This window comes from Chanodichthys erythropterus, chromosome 23 (genome assembly GCF_024489055.1).
Source record: "Chanodichthys erythropterus isolate Z2021 chromosome 23, ASM2448905v1, whole genome shotgun sequence".
NCBI classification, from domain to species: domain Eukaryota; kingdom Metazoa; phylum Chordata; class Actinopteri; order Cypriniformes; family Xenocyprididae; genus Chanodichthys; species Chanodichthys erythropterus.
In genome coordinates this window covers 33,440,644-33,446,643 of record NC_090243.1, presented here as the reverse complement: position 1 = coordinate 33,446,643, position 6,000 = coordinate 33,440,644, and positions in this window count along the sequence as shown.

Here is a 6,000-nt window from a genome sequence, read left to right as displayed (position 1 = left end):
GTTATCTATAACGCATAAAGGATTAAGTTCTTGTATATAATGCAATGCACCTATGTTGTGTATATGTATGTGTTGTATGTGTTATCTCCTCTTTGCAGAATAAATGATACATTTCTTACATTTATTGCATTTCGTTGAACACCTGTCATGTGTTATCTCTTCTCTCCACATCGGATTAAGTTGTTCTTTCTATACAATGCAAAGAACCAATACTTATGTGTTAGTTCTTGTATGCAATGCAATGCAAAGCAACAACACCCGTGTTATTATGTATTATCTGTTCAAGTGCGCAACAGATTAAGTTATTTCATTCATTATAACACCACATGTCTTCAGTGCATAAGGAATGAATTAAATATTGTATAAAGAATGATTATTTTTTTATATTCATTGTTCTTTTATGCAATACAGGGAAACAGCTTTAGCTTTACCATGAGCATCGCATACTTGCAATGTAACAACAGAACATATGTGTTACCTTTTTAATGCTTAACAAATATTTTTATGCAAATTTAGTTCTTTATGTAATGCAGTGCAACAGAACCAGGTGTTATGTGTTATTGCACAACGGAATAAGTTTTTTGTATAGTTTTGTATACAATTTAGGGAAAAGGTGCATACTGTTAGGTCTTGCATTGCATGCACGCATTGTTATCGCTTCAATGTATAAGAAATAAGTTAGTTCTTGTATGCAAATACAAGGAAACAGTGAATAAATTACATGTTAGTTGTATGCATTGCATTGTATCTCTTCATTGCACAACGGATTAAGTTTAGATAGTGTATGCTATGCATTGCAAACACATCTCTTCAATGGTTCACGCTACAAGTTCCTTATCTGTTCAATAGTCCACGCTACAAGTTAGTTCTTGTGTGCATTGCACTGCACAACGTGATAAGTTAATTTTTGTATACAATGCATTGAAACAGCGCATAATCATGTATTCTTTTATGCATTTAAAATGCAACAGCACATGTATTACATTTTTAATGCACAACAGAATGTTATGTCAGTTATTTAATGTTATGTCACAACGGATATGATTAAGGTAGTTCTTGCATGAATGCAAGGAAACAGTGCATATGTATCTATGCACAGTTTAATTGTCAAATGCAAATGCACAACACAATCATTTAGGTCTTAGTTCATCGGCAATGCATGCACGCATGTTCTCTCAATGCAACAGCATATATGATATGTGTTTTCTCTTTAATGCAGAAAGGAAACAGTTATTTCCATTATATCAGGTTAAGGTAGATCTGCATGTGTTATCTCTTCAGTGCACAAATTATTAAGGATTTATTGCATTTCATTATTCTTTTATACAACACAAGGAATTTATTCTATGCACAGCGTAATGATTTAACACTATTGTATGCAACGCAAATGTTAGTTCTTGTATATAACTTATATGTAATACTTCAATGACAGGTCGTCAGATCGTGTCAGTGCACACATGTTTGTGCACATTATTTATTGTATTTATTGCAATGTAGCAGCAACTATGTTGTCTCATCATCTTTCGTTATTGTCTGTTCAGTGCAACACCGGAATAAGGTAGTTCTTGTATATATGCATAATTTACAAGTTAGTTCTTTCTGCATTGCAATGCAGCCGCACGAGTTTAATAAATTAGTTCTTGTATAGAATGAAAAGAAACGTTGCATAACTAATATGTAATTCTTCACTGCACAACGGATTAAGTTAGATTGCATAAGCAATGCAAACTAAAAGATTAATTTTAGGTCATATCTATGTCTTCAATGCACAACTGTGTAAGTTAGTTCTTGTATACAATGTAATGCAACATCACCTGAGTTATATATTTCTTCACTGCGCATCTTGTTAAATTAGCTCGTGTAGATATGTATGTGTATTCATAGAAATGTATTCACTGCACAAATGAATAATTTCTTAGATTCCATTTTGTACTTCTTTTCTTTTCGTTGTTTTGTATTGTTTAACAATACAAGTAAACAGTGCAAATATGTGTTACCTCTTTAATGCTTAAAATATGTTATGCCATTTTAGTTCTAGTATGTAATGCAGTGCAACAGTACCTGGTGTTATGCCATTGTGCAATGAACAGATAACACTATCTGTTCATTGCACAACAGAATAAGTTAGCTTTTGTATACAATTCAAGGAAACAGTGCATACTTTTAGGTCTAGTATTCATGGCAATGCATGCAGGCATGTTATCTCTTCATTGCTGCTTAAGGAAGTTAGTTCTTGTATGCAAGAAAACAGTGCATAAATTACATGTTAGTTGTATGCATTGCATTGTATCTCTTCACTCACTGCACAACGGATAAAGTTAATGAAATGCACATATGTTATGCGTTCTTCATTGAACAACGGATTAAGTTTAGATAGTGTGTGCTATGCAATGCAAAAGCACATATATGTCTTATCTAGTCAATGCACCACGGTACAGGTTAGTTCTTGTGTGCATTGCACTGCACAACGGTATAAGTTTTTGTATACAATTCATTGAAACTTTGTATTCTTGTATGTGTTCTTTTATGCATTTGCAATGAAACAGCACATGTGTTACACTTTTAATGCGCAACAGAATAAGTCATGTCAGTTAAGATATTGAATGCAATGCAATGCAGCAGTATATATGTCGTGTTATCTATAACGCATAAAGGATTAAGTTCTTGTATATAATGCAATGCACCTATGTTGTGTATATGTATGTGTTGTATGTGTTATCTCCTCTTTGCAGAATAAATGATACATTTCTTACATTTATTGCATTTCGTTGAACACCTGTCATGTGTTATCTCTTCTCTCCACATCGGATTAAGTTGTTCTTTCTATACAATGCAAAGAACCAATACTTATGTGTTAGTTCTTGTATGCAATGCAATGCAAAGCAACAACACCCGTGTTATTATGTATTATCTGTTCAAGTGCGCAACAGATTAAGTTATTTCATTCATTATAACACCACATGTCTTCAGTGCATAAGGAATGAATTAAATATTGTATAAAGAATGATTATTTTTTTATATTCATTGTTCTTTTATGCAATACAGGGAAACAGCTTTAGCTTTACCATGAGCATCGCATACTTGCAATGTAACAACAGAACATATGTGTTACCTTTTTAATGCTTAACAAATATTTTTATGCAAATTTAGTTCTTTATGTAATGCAGTGCAACAGAACCAGGTGTTATGTGTTATTGCACAACGGAATAAGTTTTTTGTATAGTTTTGTATACAATTTAGGGAAAAGGTGCATACTGTTAGGTCTTGCATTGCATGCACGCATTGTTATCGCTTCAATGTATAAGAAATAAGTTAGTTCTTGTATGCAAATACAAGGAAACAGTGAATAAATTACATGTTAGTTGTATGCATTGCATTGTATCTCTTCATTGCACAACGGATTAAGTTTAGATAGTGTATGCTATGCATTGCAAACACATCTCTTCAATGGTTCACGCTACAAGTTCCTTATCTGTTCAATAGTCCACGCTACAAGTTAGTTCTTGTGTGCATTGCACTGCACAACGTGATAAGTTAATTTTTGTATACAATGCATTGAAACAGCGCATAATCATGTATTCTTTTATGCATTTAAAATGCAACAGCACATGTATTACATTTTTAATGCACAACAGAATGTTATGTCAGTTATTTAATGTTATGTCACAACGGATATGATTAAGGTAGTTCTTGCATGAATGCAAGGAAACAGTGCATATGTATCTATGCACAGTTTAATTGTCAAATGCAAATGCACAACACAATCATTTAGGTCTTAGTTCATCGGCAATGCATGCACGCATGTTCTCTCAATGCAACAGCATATATGATATGTGTTTTCTCTTTAATGCAGAAAGGAAACAGTTATTTCCATTATATCAGGTTAAGGTAGATCTGCATGTGTTATCTCTTCAGTGCACAAATTATTAAGGATTTATTGCATTTCATTATTCTTTTATACAACACAAGGAATTTATTCTATGCACAGCGTAATGATTTAACACTATTGTATGCAACGCAAATGTTAGTTCTTGTATATAACTTATATGTAATACTTCAATGACAGGTCGTCAGATCGTGTCAGTGCACACATGTTTGTGCACATTATTTATTGTATTTATTGCAATGTAGCAGCAACTATGTTGTCTCATCATCTTTCGTTATTGTCTGTTCAGTGCAACACCGGAATAAGGTAGTTCTTGTATATATGCATAATTTACAAGTTAGTTCTTTCTGCATTGCAATGCAGCCGCACGAGTTTAATAAATTAGTTCTTGTATAGAATGAAAAGAAACGTTGCATAACTAATATGTAATTCTTCACTGCACAACGGATTAAGTTAGATTGCATAAGCAATGCAAACTAAAAGATTAATTTTAGGTCATATCTATGTCTTCAATGCACAACTGTGTAAGTTAGTTCTTGTATACAATGTAATGCAACATCACCTGAGTTATATATTTCTTCACTGCGCATCTTGTTAAATTAGCTCGTGTAGATATGTATGTGTATTCATAGAAATGTATTCACTGCACAAATGAATAATTTCTTAGATTCCATTTTGTACTTCTTTTCTTTTCGTTGTTTTGTATTGTTTAACAATACAAGTAAACAGTGCAAATATGTGTTACCTCTTTAATGCTTAAAATATGTTATGCCATTTTAGTTCTAGTATGTAATGCAGTGCAACAGTACCTGGTGTTATGCCATTGTGCAATGAACAGATAACACTATCTGTTCATTGCACAACAGAATAAGTTAGCTTTGTATACAATTCAAGGAAATAGTGCATACTTTTAGGTCTTGTATTCATGGCAATGCATGCAGGCATGTTATCTCTTCATTGCTGCTTAAGGAAGTTAGTTCTTGTATGCAAGAAAACAGTGCATAAATTACATGTTAGTTGTATGCATTGCATTGTATCTCTTCACTCACTGCACAACGGATAAAGTTAATGAAATGCACATATGTTATGCGTTCTTCATTGAACAACGGATTAAGTTTAGATAGTGTGTGCTATGCAATGCAAAAGCACATATATGTCTTATCTAGTCAATGCACCACGGTACAGGTTAGTTCTTGTGTGCATTGCACTGCACAACGGTATAAGTTTTTGTATACAATTCATTGAAACTTTGTATTCTTGTATGTGTTCTTTTATGCATTTGCAATGAAACAGCACATGTGTTACACTTTTAATGCGCAACAGAATAAGTCATGTCAGTTAAGATATTGAATGCAATGCAATGCAGCAGTATATATGTCGTGTTATCTATAACGCATAAAGGATTAAGTTCTTGTATATAATGCAATGCACCTATGTTGTGTATATGTATGTGTTGTATGTGTTATCTCCTCTTTGCAGAATAAATGATACATTTCTTACATTTATTGCATTTCGTTGAACACCTGTCATGTGTTATCTCTTCTCTCCACATCGGATTAAGTTGTTCTTTCTATACAATGCAAAGAACCAATGCTTATGTGTTAGTTCTTGTATGCAATACAATGCAAAGCAACAACACCCGTGTTATTATGTATTATCTGTTCAAGTGCGCAACAGATTAAGTTATTTCATTCATTATAACACCACATGTCTTCAGTGCATAAGGAATGAATTAAATATTGTATAAAGAATGATTATTTTTTTATATTCATTGTTCTTTTATGCAATACAGGGAAACAGCTTTAGCTTTACCATGAGCATCGCATACTTGCAATGTAACAACAGAACATATGTGTTACCTTTTTAATGCTTAACAAATATTTTTATGCAAATTTAGTTCTTTATGTAATGCAGTGCAACAGAACCAGGTGTTATGTGTTATTGCACAACGGAATAAGTTTTTTGTATAGTTTTGTATACAATTTAGGGAAAAGGTGCATACTGTTAGGTCTTGCATTGCATGCACGCATTGTTATCGCTTCAATGTATAAGAAATAAGTTAGTTCTTGTATGCAAATACAAGGAAACAGTGAATAAATTACATGTTAGTTGTA